The sequence below is a fragment of the Bubalus bubalis genome, chromosome X (genome assembly GCF_019923935.1).
Source record: "Bubalus bubalis isolate 160015118507 breed Murrah chromosome X, NDDB_SH_1, whole genome shotgun sequence".
Taxonomy (NCBI): Eukaryota; Metazoa; Chordata; class Mammalia; order Artiodactyla; family Bovidae; genus Bubalus; species Bubalus bubalis.
Window position 1 is genome coordinate 110,104,731 of NC_059181.1, and position 22,700 is coordinate 110,127,430.

The following is a 22,700-nucleotide window of genomic DNA, read 5'->3' on the forward strand; positions in this document are numbered from 1 at the left end:
TCCAACCATCTTATCCTCTGTCGTCCCCTTAGCCTCCCACCTTCAATCATTCCTAGCATCAGGGTTTTTTCAAATGAGTCAGTTTTTCGCATCACGTGGCCAAAGTTTGGTGTTCCAGCTTCAGCATCAGTCCTTCCAATGAATATTCAGGACTGATTTCCTTTAGGGTGAACTGGTTGGATCTCCTTTCTGTCCAAGGGATGCTCAAGAGTCTTCTCCAACACCACCATTCAAAAGCATCAATTCTTCGGCGCTCAGCTTTCTTTACAGTCCAACTCTCATATCTATCTATACATGACTACTGGGAAAACCATAGCTTTAACTAGATGGACATTTGTTAACTCCTTGCTACAAAATAAGATTCTTTTCTGGCTGACTAGGAGACACGTTCAGATTTTGTTCATTTTACCTATTGTAATCGTTTTTTCAAATCAACTCCCTCATTTCTTTAGAGCATTTTATTTTTATCCAACAAAGCTCACAATAAAAGACAATTTATAAACCTCAGTCCCTGTCATAGTCAACTTTATTTGTCACATTGGCTTAGCTATAGTGCCTGGATATGTGGTCAAATGTATTAAGTTCATGTAACTACCAGCACAGTCAAGATATGGAGTTATTTTGTCACAAAAAAGGATCATCTTTGTGCTTCTCTTTTATACTTCCACTACCCTCTGTACCCTGAAACTATGAGAGAATTTTAAGTAGAAGAGTAGAAGGATCTGAGAGCAGTCAACTGGATCAAGGATGTAGCTTATTCAACTTTGGGTGCCCTAGAAGCCTTTGACAAAATAAGTGACACGTGAATGATTATTGTTTGTTTCATTTGTAAGGTCATTATTTTTAGAGCAGTTTGATTCACAGCAAGATTGTGAGGAAGGTATGGATATCTCCCATCTATTCCCTGTGTCCACACATGTATAACCTTCTCCATTCTCAACATTTTCTCCAAGATGGCAGAGTAGAAGGACATGCACTCAACTTCTCCTGAAAGAACTCCAAAATTACAACTCGCTGCTGAATGACCATCAAGAGAAGAATGTTGGATCACACCAAAACAAAATATCCCATGTCCAAGGGCAAAGAAGCCCCAGCAAGATTGTAGGATGAGCAAAATTGCATTTATAATCAAACCCAATACTCACCAGAGACTCTCTGAAGGCTCAAACAAACCTTGTGTGCACCAGGACCCAGAGCATCCACAGAGACTGAGACAGAACTGTGTTTGAGTGTCTCCTGCAGAGGTACCGGTCAGCAGTGGACTGCTGCAGGGGCTGGGGCTCTGGGTGCAGTAGACCTGGGTATGGTATAAGCCCTCTTGGACGAGGTCGCCATTAACCCCACCATACAGTTGCCAGAAGTTACACAAGACTGGGGAAACAGACTCTTGGAGGGCATAGACAGAAACGTGTGTGTACCAGGACCCAGGAGAAAGGAGCAGTGACCCCAAAAGTGATTGACCCAGACTTGCTTGTGAGTGTCCAGGAGTCTTGGGCAGAGGCATGGTTCAACAGTGGCCTGCTGCAGGGTTGGGAGCACCGAGTGTAGTGCCTGCATGGGACCTTTTGAAGGAGGTCCCATTATCTTCATTACCTCAACCATATTTGACCAGGGAGGGAACATGCCCCGCCCTTGAACAGAAAATTGGATTAAAGATTTACTGAGCATGGCCCCGCCCATCAGAAAAAGACCAAGATTCCTCCTTAGTCAGTCTCTTTCATGAAGAAGTTTCCATAAGCCACTTAACCTTCTCCATCAGAGGGCAGACAGACTGAAAACTTGCAGCACCAGTCACATCCACAACTGGGTATTGTTTTTGCTTTGGCTCTGTCTCTTCATTCTTTCTGCAGTTAGCTCTCCACTGATCTCCAGTAGCACCTGCCGACTTGGGGAGTTTAGCTTTCAGTGTCCTATTTTTTTGCCTTTTCGTACTCTTCATGGGGTTCTCAAGGCAATAATACTGAAGTGGTTTGCCATTCCTTTCCCCAGTGGACCACGTTTTGTCACAGCTCTCCTACTTGACCTGCCTGTGTTGGGTGGCCCTACACTGCATGGTTCATAGCTTCATTGAGTTACACAAGGCTGTGGTCCATGTGATCAGATTGGTTCAGTTCAGTTCAGTCACTCAGTCGTGTCCGACTCTCCGCGACCCCATGAATTGCAGCACGCCAGGCCTCACTGTCCATCACCAACGCCCAGAGTTCACTCAGACTGACATCCATCGAGTCGGTGATGCCATCCAGCCATCTCATCCTCTGTCGTCCACTTCTCCTCCTGCCCCCAAATCCCTCCCAGGATCAGAGTCTTTTCCAATGAGTCAACTCTTCGCATGAGGTGGCCAAAGTATTGGAGTTTCAGCTTTAGCATCATTCTTTCCAAAGAACACCCAGGACTAATCTCCATTAGAATGGACTGGTTGGGTCTCCTTTCAGTCCAAGGGACTCTCAAGAGTCTTCTCCAACACCACAGTTCAAAAGCATCAATTCTTAGGCATTCAGCTTTCCTCTCAGTCCAACTCTCACATCCATACATGACCACTGGAAAAACAATAGCCTTGACTAGACGGACATTTGTTGGCAAAGTAACGTCTCTGCCTTTGAATATGCTATCTAGATTGGTCATAACTTTCCTTCCAAGGAGTAAATGTGTTTTAATTTCATGGCTGCAATCACCATCTGCAGTGATTTTTGAGCCCCAAAAGATAAAGTTTGACTGCTGGGAGCCGGTGAGGCATTCCACTCATGACAAAGGTCATGAGGAAGGAGGCTCGGCATATGCAAAGGCGGGATCGAGCCTCAGGAGTCCCCCTGGATATTCTCAAGCATCTACCCCCAAAAAAAACAGAGTATGCCTACTTTATTGCTTTGTGCTCTCACCTCTGACTTTACTGGGGGCTGTCCCCCACCACCATCTCGCTCTGTCTGTCAAAGAGTTAACTTACAGCTCCAATTAATAAAGTTCCTGGGCAATTAGGAGTGTTTAAATCCAAACCCCTCAGATAGCTCTCTAACTCGCCTGACAAGTTTACCCGGACTCCTACAGCTATGCATACGATTGTTTACAGTCTCCCAGCCTCGAGAGGCATGGGAAGCTTAAGATATTCAAATAGCTTAGAGCTTCTCAGAGAGTTAGAAACTGTCAGAATAAAACTAGTAAAAGATTTCATTGATGAGCCAATGCTTGTTGCCAAGTTTTCACATCCCCTGTATTGTATCCTTGAATATGTATTAATTAATATAATTGGTATGTAGAAAAAATAATTAGTGGCCTTGGTGTTAGCAACTTTAGACCCTTAAGGTAATAAATTCTTTCCTTTGTTGTAAACCCATTACACATCCACCCTACAGGAATGCAATTTTATCTAACACCTTCAGAGGATGGTGCCAAAACTTAAAATAGTTACTCTTAGAGAAAATAAGTCTTTGTCAAGAGTCATAAAATGTTAATAGGCCTTCTGGCCAGAAGATGATGTAAATCACCTAAACCATTTGTATATGATAAATTTGCAGGATAGAAACCCTGGTTTTTGATAAGGATCAAAGACTGCTGACTTTGCATCCCCTATTATCCTCTATGCATAACTTAGGGTATAAAAACCCCTGTTGAAAATAAAGCTACGGACCTTGCTCACCAAAGCTTGGTCTCCCCATGTCATTTTACTCCTTAACTTCCAGCTGAGTCTCCATCTGGAGTGCGGAGGTCCTCTGCGACCATTTATTTGCCTGGGCTTTTAAGGCTCACCCGAGAAGGTGTCTAAGGTGGGGCACCTTCCGCTATTCGAGAGGGCGCCTGCGGCCTCCGTGGTCAGAGCTAACCTGGTGTCACAGGTTATATTGATTTTCCGCGTAAACCAAGCTACTCAGCCTCTTTTCTCTGCTGAATTTTCCTACTGAGCTATCCTCATTTTATTACTCTTTATATCTTTGATAAATAAATAAATAAATAGGTCGCCGAAGCCATCTCTCCTTCGAATACCTTGGATCAGCCGGGGCCAGACCCCGGCATTTGACAGTTTCCCCATCTATTTCCCATGAAGTGATGGGATCAGATGCCATGATCTTCGTTTTCTGAATGTTGAGCTCTAAGCCAACTTTTTCACTCTCCTCTTTCACTTTCATCAAGAGGCTTTTTAGTTCCTCTTCATTTTCTGCCATAAGGGTAGTGTTGTCTGCATATCTGAGGTTATTGATATTTCTCCCGGCAATCTTGATTCCAGCTTGTGCTTCTTTCAGCCCAGCGTCTCTCATGATGTACTCTGAATATAAGTTAAATAAACAGGGTGACAATATACAGCCTTGACATACTCCTTTTCCTATTTGGAACCAGTCTGTTGTTCCATGTCCAGTTCTAACTATTGTTTCCTGATGTGCATATAGGTTTCTCAAGAGGCCAGTCAGGTGGTCTGGTATTCCCATCTCTTTCAGAATTTCCCACAGTTTATTGTGATCCACACAGTCAAAGGCTTTGGTGTCGTCAATAAAGCAGAAATAGATGTTTTTCTGGAACTATCTTGCTTTTTCGATGATCCAGTGAATGTTGGCAATTTGATCTCTGGTTCCTCTGCCTTTTCTAAAACCAGCTTGAACATCTGGAAGTTCACAGTTCACGTATTGCTGAAGCCTGGCTTGGAGAATTTTGAGCATTACTTTACTAGTTTGTGAGATGAGTGCAATTGTGCAGTAGTTTAGTTTTGTGTGATTGTGAGTTTCATTCTCTCTGCCCTCTGATGGAGAGGGATAAGAAGCTTATGGAAGCTTCCTGATGGGAGAGACTGACTGAGGGGGAACCTGGGTCTTGTTCTGATGGGTGGGGCCAGGCTCAGTAAATTTTTAATCCAATTTTCTGCTGAAGGGCAGGGCTGTGTTCCCTCCCTTTTATTTGACCTGAGACCAAACTATCCTAGAGGTAAAGAAAATAATGGAACCTCCTTCAAAAGGTCCCTTGCTTGCACTGCTGCAATCAGCGCCCCTAACCCTGAAGCAGGCCACCACTGACCTATGCCTCCGCTGGAAACTCCTGGAGGCTCATGGGCAAGTCTTGGTCATTTACATTATGTAGTTTGTTGTATTTTTAGAGTCCACATATAAATGATATTACACAGTCTTTGTCTTTCTTTTTCTCTAATATGACTTATTTCACTAATGAAAATACCTCACAAGCCCATCCATGTTGTTGCATGTAGCAGATTTTCGTTCTCTTTTGTGGCTTAGTAATGTCCCATTGTGTGTGTGTGTATGTATGTGTGTCTGAGGTCTGGCATGCTGCAAGCCATAGGGTCGGTATGATAGGGACACGACTGAGCAACTGAACTGAATAGTTCTTTATTTCTCTTTCAATTTGGAATTGAAAGTCTTACTGGGGAGATAAAACAGGTTGTAAATATTTCTCTTTCCACAATTTAAATATCAATATATCATGCCACTCCATTCTGGCCTGCAATGTTTTTATACAAAATTCAGCAAATGGCCTTACAGGAGATCCCTTTTATGATTCTGTGTTGTCTCTTGTTGCCTTTCAAATACTCTCTTTACTTCTTACTTCTGCCATTTTAATTATACTATATGTTAGTGTGGGTTTGTTTTGGTTCACCTTGTTGCATACTCTGTGTGGTTCTGTACTTGGTTCTTCCCTTCTTCTGGTTTGGAAAGTTTTCAGTCATAATTTCATCAAATACATTTTACCATCTTCTCTCTCTTTTGTCCTTCTGAGATGCCTATAATATGAATGCTGATATGCTTAATGTTATCCATAAGTATCTTAAAATGTTCTCATTTTTTTTGTTGGATTTTCTTTTAGCTTCTCTGATTGGTGATTTCCACTACTATGCATTCTTACAAATAGCTGTGAAAAAAAAAAAGAAGTGAAAAGCAAAGGAGAAAAGGGAAGATATAAGTATCTGTATGCAGAATTCCAAAGAACAGCAGGGAGAGATAAGAAAGCCTTCCTTAATGTTCAATGCAAAGAAATAGAGGAAAACAACAGGATGGGAAAGACAAGAGATCTCTTCAAGAAAATTAGAGATACCAAGGGAACATTTCATACAAAGATGGACTTGATAAAGGACAGAAATGGTATGGACCTAACGGAAGCAGAAGATATTAGGAAGAGGTGGCAAGAATACACAGAAGAACTGTACAAAAAAGATCTTCATGACCAAGATAATCACGATGGTGTGATCTCTCACCTAGAGCCAGACATCCTGGAATGTGAAGTCAAGTGGGCCTTAGGAAGAATCACTATGAACAAAGCTAATGGAGATGATGGAATTCCAGTTGAGCTGTTTCAAATCCTGAAAGATGATGCTGTGAAAGTGCTGCACTCAATATGCCAGCAAATTTGGAAAACTCAGCAGTAGCCACAGGACTGGAAAAGCTCAGTTTTCATTCCAATCCCAAAGAAAGGCAATGCCAAAGAATGCTCAAACTACCACACAATGGCACTCATCTCACACGGTAGTAAAGTAATGCTCAAAATTCTCCAAGCCAGGCTTCAGCAATACGTGAAACGTGAACTTCCAGATGTTCAAGCTGGTTTTAGAAAAGGCAAAGGAACCAGAGATCAAATTACCAACATCTGCTGGATCATCGAAAAAGCAAGATAGTTCCAGAAAAACATCTATTTCTGCTTTATTGACTATGCCAAAGCCTTTGACTGTGTGGATCACAATAAACAGTGGAAAATTCTTCAAGACATGGGAATACCAGACCACCTGACTGACCTCTTGAGAAACATATATACAGGTCAGCAAGCAACAGTTAGAACTGGACATGGAACAACAGACTGGTTCCAAATAGGAAAAGGAGTATGTCAAGGCTGTATACTGTCACCCTGCTCATTTAACTTATAAGCAGAGTACATCATGAGAAACGCTAGGTTGGAAGAAGCACAAGCTGGAATCAAGATTGCTGAGAGAAATATCAATAACCTCAGATATGCAGATGACACCATCCTTATGGCAAAAAGTGAAGAGGAACTAAAGAGCCTCTTGATGAAAGTGAAAGAGGAGAGTGAAAAAGTTGGCTTAAAGCTCAGCATTCAGAAAACAAAGATCATGGCATCTGGTCCCATCACTTCATGGGAAATACATGGGGAAACAGTGGAAACAGTGTCAACTTTATTTTTCTGGGCTCCAAAATCACTGCAGATGGTGATTGCAGCCATGAAATTAAAAGATCTTTACTCTTTGGAAGGAAAGTTATGACCAACCTAGATAGCATATTGAAAAGCAGAGACATTACTTTGCCAACAAAGGTTTGTCTAGTCAAGGCTATGGTTTTTCCAGTAGTCATGTATGGCTGTGAGAGTTGGACTGTGAAGAAGGCTGAGCACTGAAGAATTGATGCTTTTGAACTATGGTGTTGGAGAAGACTCTTGAGAGTCCCTTGGACTGCAAGGAGATCCAACCAGTCCATTCTGAAGGAGATCAGCCCTGGGATTTCTTTGGAAGGAATGATGCTAAAGCTGAAACTCCAATACTTTGGCCACCTCATGCAAAGAGTTGACTCATTGGAAAAGACTCTGATGCTGGGAGGGATTGGGGGCAGGAGGAGAAGGGGACGACAGAGGATGAGATGGCTGGATGGCATCACCAACTCAATGGACATGGGTTTGCGTGAACTCCAGGAGTTGGTGATGGACATGGAGGCCTGGTGTGCTGCAATTCCTGGCGTTGCAAAGTGTCGGACTCGACTGAGCGACTGAACTAACTGATGTATTATCTAATCTGCTGTTTACTTTTTGTGTTTCTCATATCAGTTACTGTATTCTTCAGCTCTGGTTCTTTTTTCAAGTTTCATGTTAGAATTTTCATGGTGTTTTTTTTTTTTATTTGTTTGTTTGTTTTTGTTCTAATTCAGTTATCATTATCATTACTAATTCTTCTGAATCTTTACCTAGTACTTTATATACCTCTGTTTTTTGGTTGTTTTGTCAGAGGTTGTCTCACAGTCTTTCAATGAAGACCAGTCCTACTGTCTTCCCATTTTTCTCAATTCCGTTCAGCTGCTCAGCCATGTCCAGCACTTTGCAACCCCGTGACTGCAGCATGTCAGGCCTCCCTATCCATCACCAACTCCCAGAGTTTACTCAGACTCATGTCCATTGAGTCAGTGATGACATCCAACCATCTTATTCTGTTGTACCATTCTCCTCCTGCATTCAATCTTTCCCAGCATCAGGGTGCTTTCAAATGAATCAGTTCTTTGCATCAGGTGGCCAAAGTATTAAAGTTCATTAGAGTTTCAACTTCAGCATCAGTCCTTCCCATTTTTTTCTGCCTCTCTGAATTAAAGTGCATCAATTATCTATTACGGTCTTGATGGGATGTTCTTGTAGGGGAACATGACTGTACAGTCTGTGCGGTACCCAGAGTGGGGCAGGATTTGATGGACCACAAGTCACATCTTTCCTCAGGGTGTGCCATCAGCTATCACCTTGGGAGGAGATCTGTGGTGCCAGGGCTAAAGCCAGATATGAGGCACAGACTTCCTCTATTCTCATTGGCCTTCTCAGCTATATTGTGGGCAGGGAGGGGTCCCAAGTTTCTGGAGCAGAGGTCCTGATTGTCAGGCCAAACCTACCTGTGTTCCCTCTAAGTATGTGCCCTCCCCTCTCCCTGCACTGCAATCATTGCCACAGAGGGACAAGAGGGGCCTGGGCATGTTGGAAAAAGGAGCCAATCTATAGGCTGGCTGCTGACAGAGGTCCACACTACCTCCAATGTGCCACCTGTGCCAGCACCAGCAGTAGCTTCTCCCACCCTGCTTAAACATAGCCTCTGGTCTGAGACCCCTTGGTCCCTCACAACTGATCAGTTCCCCCTGCCTCTGCTGCCCTACCCTGTTGAAGAGGGTTTCTATTGGACAGGTGAGGCCCTCATGGGCTCTGGGCACATACTGGGTCATCTGCTGTGGCAGTCTGGCCTCCATCAGAGATCAGGACTTCTTCCGGTGGGCTGCCTGTGTAAGTACCCTCCATGAGCATGGATCCAGCTGTCCCACACAGATGCCACCCTGGGCCAGATGCACGTCTGCTTCCCACATCCCAGCTCTCTGCCTCGTCATGGCAGCCCCTGCTCCAGTGCAGAGCAGCCACATGAAGTAAGCAGGACATGTGTAGGGGTGGGTAGTTGTGGGGAAAATGGGAAGCCACAAGTGTGGTCTCAATCAGTCCTCTTCACCCTGACTTGGGAACAAGCCCTGAGCACATGCTTCTGGAGGGGGGCGTCCAGGCTTCCCACAGTCCTCCTGCTAGTCCACATGGCCCTGTAACCAGCTAAGGGCACTTGTCTTCCCTGTGTCAGACCGCAGGACTGGCGTGTCCAATATATGGCCCAACCACTCACACCCACAGCAGATCTCCACCCACGTAATCTCCCTTATATTCTGAGTCCTCTCCCATGGGCACAGGTCAGGACTTGAATGCTCTTTTCCCTTCTTACCCTATCCCCTGTGGATCTTTAATAAAGCCTAGGTTTAGGAATCTTTCTCCATTTTCCAATTAGTCTTTTGAATTAATTGTTCCACATGTTGATGTATTCTTTTTTTTTTTTTTTTTTTTTTGAGTATAGTTGATTTACCATGTTGTGTTAGTTTCAGGTGTACAGCAAAGTGATTCAGCTTTACATATACATGTATTTGGGCTTACCACTTGGGTCAGTTAGTAAAGAATCTGCCTTCAATGCAGGAGATGCAGGTTCAATGCCTGGGTTGGGAAGATCCCCTCAGGTGGCCATAACAACCATCTCCAGTATTCCTGCCAGGAGAATCCATGGAGAGTGGAGCTTAGCAGGCTGCAGTCCATAGTGTCACAAAGAATGAGACATGAGTGAAATGACTGAGCACAGGCACACATGCATACATATACCTATTCCTTTACAAATTCTTTACCCATTTATGTCATTAAAGAATGTTGAGCAAAGTTCCCTGTGGTTTTGTAGTAGGTCCTTGTTGGTTATCTATTTTAAATATAGTGGTGTGTATAAGTTAATCCTCAACTCCTCATTTATCCCTCCTCCCTCCCAACTTCCCATTTGGTAATCATCAGTTCAGCTTCTATGTAGATGTGTTTTTGACGTGTTGATTGGGGGAGACAGCTTTTTTCAGGAGTCATGTATGGATGTGAGAGTTGGACTATAAAGAAAGCTGAGCACCAATGAATTGATGCTTTTGAACTGTGGTGTTGGAGAAGACTCTTGAGAGTCCCTTAGACAGCAAGGAAATCCAACCAGTCCATCCTAAAGGAAATCAGTCCTGAATATTCATTGGAAGGACTGATGCTGAAACTGAAACTCTGATACTTTGGCCACCTTATGGGAAGAACTAACCTATTTGAAATGACCAAGATGCTGGGAAAGATTGAAGGCAGGAGGAAAAGGGGATGACAGAGAATGAGATGGTTGGATGGCATCACAGACTCAATGTACATTAGTTTGAGTGAACTCTGGGAGTTGGTGACTGATAGGGAAGACTGGCATGCTGCAGTCCATGGGGTCACAAACAGTCAGGCACGACTGACCAATGTAACTAAACTGAGTCCTACTTTTTCTATTTTTTCCTTTTGTTGCCTGTGTTTTGGTGTAGCACACAGTAAATCATTTCTAAGATAGATCTGTATAAATTCTCCAGTATGTTTTCTTCTAGTAATTTTATAGTTTCAGATCTTACATTTATTTAAATCTTTAATCAACTTTGAGTTTAGTGTATGGTATAAAGTAAGGGTCCAGTTTCATTCTTTTGCATTCAGATGTCTAGTTTGCCCACTGTGATTAATTGAAGAAAGAGCAAGGTAAAATTTAATCATGATCATCTCAAGGCAGAAATGTGTGACAAGCCTGTAGGAAAGGTAATGGCATGAGGGACCTGCCAAGACCATGTAGAGTTTGGGGACTCCCACTTGATTCCTGCTGATATGTGGATGTGGTCCTGTGTAGATGTGTTCTCACTCTTAGAATATAAACCTCTGCCAAACAAGAGAAGCCTCTGAGCCAGCAGTATTGTGCTCTTATCATGAGTTCATGGGCACTCTTTTGGCTTTTGCCTTCAGTGTCATTCAAATGGGTAGCCTTCATGATGTTACTCTTGACCACTGATAAAAGAAGCTTCTCATTTAAATTCCTTTGACTTCTGATCCAGTCTCTAATTTATGGTTTTTACTCTATTTTCAAACAAATTCTTAGACATACATGGCAGAAGAGAGTGATTCTCTCCCTTACAGTCTTATATAATTCAACTTCTGATAATACTATATCACCACACTGTTGATTTCTAATCCATTTACCTCTCCGGCATGCATTTCTGATAAGATACATACTCAAAAATTATCATAAAAGCTGCATGTATTAAACAGTAAGTGATTAGAAAACATGAAAAAATTAATACTCAAGAGAATGATTGAGGAAATTTCTTTGGGAGGTGACCATTAGGCTGGCCTTAGATGGTTGCTAGTTTTGAGTCACAGAAGATAGGATGGACACAGGCATAGAGGAAAGCAGGTCTTAGGGAAATCATTGTATTAGTCAACAGAGGTTGTTATGGACACAGCTAGAGAGGTCAGTTGGAATCTATTCATAGGGAACCTGTAAAAGTGGAAGTCTAAAGAGTTTGTACTACTCTTTGTAAGTGCTAATGAGCAAAAACTGCCACCACAAAACCCAAAAGAGCATTTGCAATAGGATTTGACATGTCTGAATCACAATATACCGTCCTTTTCCAGGAGAGCTACAGGCGACTGATATTGATGTTTTGGATATATCCTTTCTCAACTCATGACTTATTATTTATATATTTTTTTTTTGTTTTAACCCTAGGTGTCCTTGGATCCTTTTTAAACTTTATGCATCCTCACCTCTTTCTGGAAAGTGACAGTGTATCAGTGTATTTTTAAATATATACCAGGGCTACTTTGGGGAAACAAGGTCCTCTAACATCTGCTTTTGGTCCACCTCAGGGCTTCCCTGCTAGTTCAGTTGGGAAAGAATCCATCTACAATTCTGGAGATCCTGGTTCGATTCCTGTGTTCAGAAGTTCTGCTGGAGAAGTGATAGGCTTCCCATTCCAGTATTCTTTGGCTTCCCTTTTGGCTCATCTGATAAAGAATCCAACCACAATTTTGGAGACTTGGGTCCCATCTCTGGATTGGAAGATCCCATGGACAAGGGAAAGGCTAACAACTCCAGGATTCTCACCTGGATAATTCCATGAACCGTATAGTCCATGGGCTCACCAAGAGTCCAACAGGACTGAACGACTTTCATTTTCAGCTCTTCAGGCCTAGCAATCGATTGCCTTCACCTATAACAGCAAGCATTTCAGTAAGTCAAACTGCAGGTGTTAAAGTGTGATAGTGTTAAATGGTGATTATATATGCAGATCTGAAATCACAGTACTGACCTATATGTAGATATATGGTCTCTCTGTCCATATCATCGTGGTAGCTGCTTTAGGTAATTAATTTTCTGCAGGCAAGGCATGAAAGTGCTCCCACTTCCTTTGAAAGGACAGCACACCCAGGGGGTCTTTCATTCTTATTGATTTTAAATCACATTCAGTGACTGACTTGGAATCATCCACTGGGTCTTCCAGGAGTTAAAGTACCAGAAAGATTTAATTAGGGAGCTGCAGTCCAGATAAAAGATACCATATCATTGACTTAAAATCTGAACTCAACTCTTTTGATGCTGATGGTGAAACTCTGTGTTTTAGTTTTTTCTAAACTATTTTCTGAAGACAAATGGGATTCCTCTGGTCAGAGACTCTGCCTTACATATTTCCACATTTGATTGACTACTCCTGGAGCCTTTTTAAACATTTCAAAATGAAAGTTAATACCAAATTAAATACTTCATACTCTTACTTTTAAACCATGATAAACTTATAGAACATGGATTAACAAAAGACTTTATTGGGGAAGAATGTTTTACCACTGTCGTTATTTAGAAATTCTAGGGTATGGTGATAAATGAAAGACCAGCTTTTACTCAGTGTTATATTAATACTTGTATCAAAAGTCTCTGTACAAACTACCGTGGCTGTCCAGTGGTTAGGATTCCATGTTTTCACTAGAAGGGGAACAGGTTCAATCCCTGGTCAGGGAACTATGATCCCACAAACTGCATAGTGCCTTCCCCAATAAAAAAATTCTCTGTGGGTGGTGATCCTGTTTGTCATCAGCACTGGGATTGGGCCACACCCACTGCCCTGCCTTTGGGAACACATTTCTCCCACCGATTTCTTAGCATAACAGTGGCCTAATTGAATTTGATTTGTTACCTCCAAACATCATTTTAGTCCTTGGGAGTGCTAGTTGTGGGTTTTAGTTGTATCAGCATTTTGTGCCTCTTGAGCACCTTTAGCTGACAGCATAGGCGAGTGATGCAACAAACCCCATTATGAGGTAGGAGGCCAGGAGGTGATTTCTGCCCATCCTGGGGCAGAGTTTCACATTCACAGTCAGAGTTTCACATTCAGGGGGAGCTTCACATTCACCATCCCCATGTGAAACCCTCTTCCCATCTAGGTTCTGGCAGTCTAGACCCTATTGTCATTCCGCACCCCAAAGGCAGTAACACCACACCACTACTCCTTGCCGCTGAGATCAATTGTTAAGCAGGGTTATCCATCTTCAATGCAGACTCCTGACCCAGCCCAGACCTCTACACCCTGGCTAACTGGGGACCTGAGGGTCTGTTCACCCAATCTCTCGGGACCCCATATCCCTCCCTTTTCAGGTGCTCACCTCTTCTCTTCTTTCCCTCCCTTCCATCAGAAAATTCACCCCGCCACACACAAATATCATCTTTTCACTGATCTTTATTTTAATTGCAGCCATCAGTTTACTATGTTAGTGTGAGAGTCAGTCTTTTCCTGGTTGGCCATTTCTAAGAAAGCAGACCTCTGGAGACACAATTCTAAACTGTCTGACCTTTTCTATTCAGTTACCGGCTGCCCAGGTTGTACTTCTCCGGGGTATCTCATTCTGGGGCAGCTGAGCTTATCTTCTCTTTTGGTTCTGCCTCCTTCTTTGACTCTGCCTCTTATTTCTGTACCTTTTTTTGCTTTGATTTAGTTTCTTGCATGCATAGGAATAGAAAAAACACTTTGGCTTTCTTGTTTTCTTCACCTTCTTCGATTGAGTGGCATATGATCAGATTTTCTTTTTCAGGGTTCCTTGTAGAGGTCTTCTGAACCTTATGGCCATCTTTCGTGCCTGTAAAGGCAAGGGAAGGTTACTAGTTTTGAGGAAAGAGCATAAAAACTGATTTGGAAGGGAGACTTCATGAAAAGGGATGTGGGTTGATGAGGGCTTTTGTGCCAGGCAGGGGCAGTGTAGAGGACTTGGGCAGCAAAGTCAACGAATAACATGGGGAGCATGGATGGAGTCATCTTACCTTCACACTGCCTCTGTCTCTCCGTTGACAAAGGGTCTTCTTTCTTCCTTTCATCCTTGAAGCTAACTGCATTGCAACTCTTCTTGGCTGCCGTGGCTTCCTTGTTACCTTAGTCATGATGATACCATGAAGTGGCCTAACCCAGAATCTCTGCCTCTGACCTCCCTATATATACCTTCTCAGGACAATGAGGAGCCACACCCTTCATTTTGATTGGTCAGCTAGGCACTCCCCTAGCCAATGGTGGCTTGAGGGAATTAGACATCACAATGTACCACTTTGCCCATCAGCATGGGCTAGTGGATGCTAAGGGAGGCCATGATATAGCTTTCCCAATACTGATACCTCTGTGTGTCTGATTCTGGGGAGTGGTGATTTAGGGGCATGGTACTTCTTCTCATGACCTTCAGACTTTCCTTCAGCTCCCTTTATTCTTTGACTTATATATCTGCCTTCAACACTCCTGACTCTTCCAGCCCTCTATGAACTTCTGAAAAACACTTTACATCCCACTTCAGAAATTTAGAGTCCTCTAGTCACTTCAACTAGGAAAAGGTAATGGCACCCCACTCCAGTACTCTTGCCTGGAAAATCCCATGGATGGAGGAGCCTAGAAGGCTGCAGTCCATGGGGTCACTAAGGGTCGGACATGACTGAGCGACTTCACTTTCACTTTCCTGCATTGGAGAAGGAAATGGCAACCCACTCCAGTGTTCTTGCCTGGAGAATCCCAGGGATGGGGGAACCTGGTGGGCTACCATCTATGGGGTCGCACAGAGTCGGACACGACTGAAGTGACTTAGCAGCAGAAGTAGCTGTAGTCACTTCAACTATAGACCACCCTCTTCTTGTTGGGTATTCTTGAGGGGCTTAAGGAACTTAAGAGCAAAAGCTTAAGGTGAAAAATATAATTAAGAACAGGTTGGATGTTTTTCTACTCCAATGAGCTTTAGAGACCCCCAGACTTGGTGAATCCTCAGTCTGTTGCCCCAAGGTCAATACACAGTCTCCATAAGATTATACATCAGAAAAAAGAGTGTTAAATGTCTCCTCCACTAATATTGTTGGGGACACTTCAACTCTCATATTGAGTAAGGAAACTCAACTTGCCCCATCTACTAGAAATACATTCCTCAATTAAAAAAAAAAAGTAAGGTCCTCAAAGGGAAGAGTCAGATTATCACTGCACCACTGACTCTTGACTGAATCACTTCCCCAGTGGTCCCTCACTGACAGTTACCAGTAGGCAGGGCCCACTGTGGTGCTAACCAATAGCTGAACAAGACAAGTACCAGTAGGTAGCTGATTTATAGTTGGTTGCTTGTGGGCGGGGCCCAGTGAGGCACTGACCAATGGCTGAGCAAGACCTGTTGCCTAGTAACAGGATGCAGAGTAATAAGGCACAGTGATGGGTACCTGCTAAGGGCTGTGCTCATGCTGCTCTGTTACAGAAGGACACTTTGGGTCCAACATGCTGGAATCTTTTTGATTGACTCCTTTCCAACCTCAGATTTTGATTTCACATGCTAATTTAACTTTTGCACATCATTCTTTTCATTGTATTCCCAGGCATACCTGTCAGCAGTGCTTATCTCTATGCCCTTCCAACAACTGTCACTTGACCACATTCTCAGCATATAGTATAGCTGATAGTTCAAAGCCAACAAGAATGTGAAGGCCAGACCACCTTTAAAACTATTTTGAACAACCTTAACCTCACAGTGATTCTTATTCTATTCACAGTTGAACAGAGCAGGATGAGCACAGTCCTTAGAAGATAGCCTTTAATGTGCTTCCTTTCAACCCACCCTGTTCCTAGGCAACAAGTGTTGCTCAGCCTTGCTTGGTGCCTCAGAGGGCCCCATTCACAAGCAGCCAATTGTCAATGAGTGACCGTTAGTTGTCCTACTCAACTACTGGTCAGCACCACATGTGGCCCTACCCACAAATTACTGTCAATGAGGGACCAGTGGGGAAGTGATTGAGTCAAGGGTGGTGTGGTGGTCATCAGGTGGAGAGTAAGATAAGAAGCAGACTCAGGCCTTCTTCTAGAGGCCTTGAAGCTCATCCAGCTTTGGGTCAGCAGGTGTTCTCGAGTGCCCAGGGAACAGATTGGGCACTATATCCTGTAGTGCTCCAGAGCCCTCACTCAGGCCCTCCACTAGCCTTGGCCCAGGCCTTGAGGAGCTATGAAGCTCTCCCCCATCCCTGTCTCTGCGACCTACTAGCAGTGGACGTCTTTCTGGGTCTCAGTTTGTGAGAACTAGTCTCCCTATTTGGACAGCCTGAGGAGACTGAGGACCTATTGGGTTGGGTGCCTGGCTCTGTCAGGAATGATACCTGGAGAGAATGTGGGAACCTGGCCCTGAAGGAGCTGCTGACTGAGATCTGCTTCCCCTTAACCAGGACTGGGACATTTCAGGGTGAAAATTATGCCTTGAGGCTTTGCCCTTTCTTGTCAGGAGAGAGAATAACATTCATCTGATAGAGATTTACAGGAACATCATTACCTGACCATGACCTGACCTTAAGAACAAAGGGTCTAACACCAAGAAGTCTGCAACTAACCTCAACTCTCTCTAACATTTGTTTTTGAATGGATTTACTGAAAACTTTCAATAACTTTGGGTTCTTAGGGCATAAGCCACCCATTTCCTTGTATGAAGTGTAATAAACCTGTCTCTGTTCCAAACTCTAACGTTTAGTTTTTAAGGGCCTCATTTTGCATCAGGCACATGGGCTTACCATTTCAGTAACAAAAATACAGTCTAAGGACAGACTGTACCTCTTTTAAAAAACAGCAGAGACTGGCCAAGTGCTCACAATGATCCATAACATACCCACTGACTTGGCTTGACTAAACTTCAGCCAAGCTTCTCTCCTCTAAACTTCAGCTTTCCCCTAAGCTTGAGCAAGCACTAAGAGTCAGACTTTTCTGTCTCACTTAGTAGCTCATTTTGGGAGTCAACTCACTACAGAGAGAAACACTTCCTGTTAAACTGCTCCATCATGCTGTCTGCTCATCCATAACTACCACTTGCCCCATCACACACACACACACACACACACACACACACACAACACACACACACACAGAGTTGCTGCTTACCCTCTTTATCCTTCCATGTTAAAGAAACATCCTTTTCTGTTTTATTTTGAGACATGTGAAGAACTTGTATTCAAAGCATTCTCCCTATTACGAACAGTTCAGTTCAGTCACTCAATATTGTCTGACTCTCTGTGTAACATGGACTGCAGCACACCAGGCTTCTCTGTCCATCAGCAATTCCCACAGCTTGGTCAAACTCAATTCCATTGAATTGGTGATGCCTTCCAACCATCCCATCCCCTGTCATCTTCTTCTCTGGCATTCAATCTTTCCCAGCACCAGGATCTTTTCCAATGAGCCAGTTTTCATATTAGGTGGCCAAATTACTGGAGGTTCAGCTTCAGCATCAGTCCTTCCAATGAATATTCAGGACTGATTTCCTTTAGGATTGGCTGGTTTGATCTCCTTGCAGTCCAAGGGACTCCCAAGTGTCTTCTCCAACAGCACAGTCCAAAAGCATCAATTCTTTGACACTCAGCTTTCTTTATTGTCCAACTGTCACATCAATACATGACTAATAAAAAAACCTTAGCTTTGACCTACAGACCTTGGTCAGTAAAGTAATGTCTGTGCTTTTTAATATGCTATCTTGGTTGGTCATAGGTTTTCTTCCAAGGAGCAAGCATCTTTTAATTTCACCATCTTCAGTGATTTTGGAGCCCAAGAAAATAAAGTCTGCCACTTTTCCCATTGTTTCCCCATCTATTTGCCATGAAGTGATGGGACTGGATGCCATGGTCTTCATTTTTTGAATGTTGAGTTAAGCTAGCTTTTTCACTCTCCTCTTTCACCCTCATCAAGAGGCTCTTAAGTTCCTCTTTGCTTTATGCCTTAAGAGTGGTGTCATCTGCATATTGAGTTTATTGATATTTCTCCAGGCAATCTTCATTCCATCTTGGGCTTCATCCAGTCCAACATTTTGCAGGATATACTCTGCATGTAAATTAAATAAACAGGGTGACAGTATACATTCTTGACATACTCCTTTCCCAATTTGGAACCAGTCTGATGTTCCATGTCTGGTTCTAACTGTTGCTTCTTGCCCTGCATACAGGTAAGATGGTCTTGTATTCCCATCTCTTTAAGAATTTTCCACAATTTCTTGTGACCCGTACAGTCGGATAGTTTAATGTAGTCAGTGAAAGAGATATTTTTCTGCAATTCTCTTCCTTTTTCTATGTTCCAAAGGATGTTAGCAATTTGATCTTTTTCCTCTGCCTTTTCTCAATCGATCTTGAACATCTGAAAGTTCTTGGTTCAAGTATTGTTGAAGCCTGTCTTGGAGAATTTGCAGCATTACTTTGATAGTATGAGAGATTACCCTATCACCATAGTAATTTCAAATCAATTTCTTCTTATATTAGTCTGGATTTGTTTTTATTAAATTGTAAAAATGGACATAAATTCTTTGGTGTAATGTTTATTTCCAACTTAACAGGTATTAATTAACCCCCTGCAATGTTTCAAGCACTGTTGTGGGTACAAGGGGCACATCACTAACCAATATCCATGACCCTGCTCTCATGGGGCTTACATTCTAGTTAGGGAAGATGGAAGGTTAACATTAATGACAAAATAGTGAATTATAAAGTATAGAGAGAACCTTATGAGTTATGAGAAATGGGGAGTTTTTCCTCCCCAGAGGTTAGTGAGGGAAGGCCTTTTTAATCCAGAACATTTGAGCAAAGACTTAATTAAAGACATGAGGGACTGACCTTGTGATTATCTTGGGGAAATAATTCTGCGTAGAGGAAATAGCCAGGGCAAAAGTCCCCGATTGGTATTGTCTGTGTCCTTCCAATAGAACAAGGAGGCTGGTGCAAGTGGGACCAGGTGAGTGAGGATGAGACTAGGAAGTGATGAGCTGCTGTTGAGAGAGAACAGGGCAGGAAAAGGAGGAAAGCAATATTAAACTTATAATTCTATTTATGTAATGAATTGGTTCACAGTACACAAACCACACTGGGCTGTGGTGGTAAAGAGGAGAGGCATTTGTCATAGTCTGATGGCAAGGAGGTTGGGGAAGGGTACTTTTAAGTAAAGACACCTGAGATGAAGCCTGAACCACTTAAAGGAGATAGATCACCAAGTGAAAAGGTGTGAAAGTGCTTCCCAGACAGTGGGGGAGAAAATGTAAAGGCACTGAGACCCAAGAAAGCTGGTTATACATGCGTTGAATATGACTGCAATAAGGTATGATGGGCAAATTGTGAAGAAACATGGCCTTAAAGGTAAAGAGAAGAACTTGAAGGGACAGCTAGGCATATGTTAATTTAATGTCTGGGTTACTCTGCTTTGAAGGAGCATTATTAATGGTTTCTAACTGTAAATATATACTTGAGGCAAAGCAATATGGAAATTCAAAAGGAAGTATAAAAATGAAATTAGAGAACATCAATAAGTGTGTCAATAGAAATATATACTGTTAATGTTTTGTCTTTGTTGTTCTATCTAAATATCTATAACATATATATTATATATGTTGTATAATGCTAAATATATATGTAATACACTTATATTTGGATGAGCATATATACATCAGTGATTTTTTTTTTAATTTAGACAAATTGAATCAAACTGTATGTTATATTGTAGCCATCCTTTTCTATACAATATGCTGGGAGAATTCTCCCATCTCAACGAACATGTATCTGCCATTATTTATAAGGATTACTATAGTGTTCAAATGCTTGCTTATCCCATACTAGTGTTATGAAGACAGGAACCATGTGTGTCTTGTTCACTGGTTGCTTTCATATATTTTCTATTGTAAATATGGCTGTAATACACATTGACGTTCATGTATCTTTTCAAATTAGTGTTCATTTTCTTCTTATATTTACCTAGGAATGGGATCAGAGAAGGCAATGGCACCCCACTCCAGTACTCTTGCCTGGAAAATCCCATGGACAGAGGAACCTGGTAAGCTTCAGTCCATGGGGTTGCTAAGAGTCAGACACGTCTGAGCAACTTCACTTTCACTTTTCACTTTCATGCACTGAAGAAGGAAATGGCAACCTTGCCTGGAGAATCCCAGGGATGGGGGAGCCTGGTGGGCTGCCATCTATGGGGTTGCACAGAGTCAGACACGACTGAAGCGACTTAGCAGCAGCAGCAGGAGTGGGATTGCTGGGTCACATGATAGTTCTATTTTTAGTTTTTTGAGAAACTTCCATGATGTTTTACTTTGTGACTGCACAAATTTACATTCCCGCCAATTAAGTACAAGGGCTTCCTTTTCTCCACATCTTTGCCAACATTTGTATTTTCAGACATTTTGATTTGATGATAGCCATTCTGATGGGTGTGAGGTGATATCTTCTTGTGATTTTGATTTCCATTTCTTTGATGTTTAGTGATGTTCAGCATTTTTTCATTTGCCTATTAGTCCTCTACATATCTTCTTTGGATAAATTCAGAACTTCCCATTGTTTAGTATTTTTTTTCTTAAATATTGAGTTGTATACTCTGTTTATATATTTTGTATGTTGACCCCTTATTGTCATGTCATTTGCAAATATTTATTCCCATTCAGTAGATTGTCTTTTCATTTTGTAAATGTTTTTGCTTGATGTGGAAAAGCTTTTAAATTTAATTAGATTTCATTCTTTTCTTTTGTTTCTTTTGCCTTAGGAGACAGATGAAAAAAATATTGCTATGATTTATGTCAAAGAGTGCTCTTCCTATGTTTTTGTTCTAGGAGTTTCATAGCTTCTAGTCTTTCATTTAGGGCTTGAATTAATTTTTAGTTCATTTATTAATTCTAATAGTTTTTTTGGTGGTGGTTTAGAGTTTTCTGCATATAGTATCATGTCAACTGCAAGTAGTGACGGTTTTACTTCTTCCTATAAATTTGGATAACTTTTATTTCTTTTCCTTGAATGATTACTGAGGCTATAACATCCATTATTTTAGAAGTGGCAAGAGTGGGCATCCTTACCTTGTTCCTGATTTTAGAGGAAAAGCTTTCAGCTTTTTCCCACTGAATATATTAGTTGGGTTTGTTATAAATGACCTTTATTATGTTCAGATATATTCCCTCCATATCAAGTATGATGAGAGTTTTTGTAATGAATGAATATTGGATTTTGCCAAATGGTCTTACAGCATCTATTTAGATAATCATATAATTTTTTTATTTGTAGATATTGAACCATCTTTGTACCCCCTGGAATAACTCCAACTTGATCATGGAGTGTGATGGTTTCAATGTGTTGTTGAATTTGGTTCTCTAATATTTTGTTAAGAATTTTATCATCTGTATTCAGCAGAAATATTAGCATTTAATTTTCTTTTTGATGGTGTCTTTGTCTTGTTTTTGTGTCAGGATAATGGTGGCTTTGTAGAATGAATTGGGAGATACTCCATCTTCTCAGTTTTTAGGAATAGTTTGAGAAGTTTGGATATAAGCTATTCTTTTTATGCTTGGAAAATTCTGCTATGAAGCTGTGTGGACCTGAATTTTATTTTGCTAAAAGATCAAATTGCCAACATCCACTGGAATATGGAAAAAGCAAGAGAGTTCCAGAAAAACATCTATTTCTGCTTTATTAACTATGCCAAAGCCTTTGACTGTATGGATCTCAATAAACTGTGGAAAATTCTGAAAGAGATGGGAATACCAGACCACCTGATCTGCCTCTTGAGAAATTTGTATGCAGGTCAGGAAGCAACAGTTAGAACTGGACATGGAACAACAGACTGGTTCCAAATAGGAAAAGGAGTACGTCAAGGCTGTATATTGTCACCCTGCTTATTTAAATTCTATGCAGAGTACATCATGAGAAATGCTGGACTGGAAGAAACACAAGCTGAAATCAAGATTGCCGGGAGAAATATCAATAACCTCAGATATGCAGATGACACCACCCTTATGGCAGAAAGTGAAGAGGAACTCAAAAGCCTCTTGATGAAAGTGAAAGAGGAGAGTGAAAAAGTTCGCTTAAAGCTCAACATTCAGAAAACGAAGATCATGGCATCCAGTCCCATCACTTCATGGGAAATAGATGGGGAAACAGTGAAATCAGTGTCACACTTTATTTTTATTGTTATTTTTGGGGGGCTCCAAAATCACTGCAGATGGTAACTGCAGCCATGAAATTAAAAGACGCTTACTCCTTGGAAGGAAATTTATGACCGACCTAGATAGCATATTCAAAAGCAGAGATATTACTTTGCCAACAAAGGTCCGTCTAGTTAAGGCTA

General features: G+C 41.9%; 1 long non-coding RNA gene across 1 annotated transcript; it reads left to right on the forward strand.

Moving 5' to 3' along the window:
• The first annotated feature begins 19,550 nt into the window (after positions 1 to 19,550).
• LOC123331941 lies at positions 19,551 to 21,983 on the forward strand. The gene is made up of 3 exons (XR_006548753.1): positions 19,551 to 19,688; positions 20,343 to 20,417; positions 21,823 to 21,983. It is a non-coding gene; the product is annotated as an uncharacterized LOC123331941 (long non-coding RNA).
• The last annotated feature ends 717 nt before the right edge of the window (positions 21,984 to 22,700 follow it).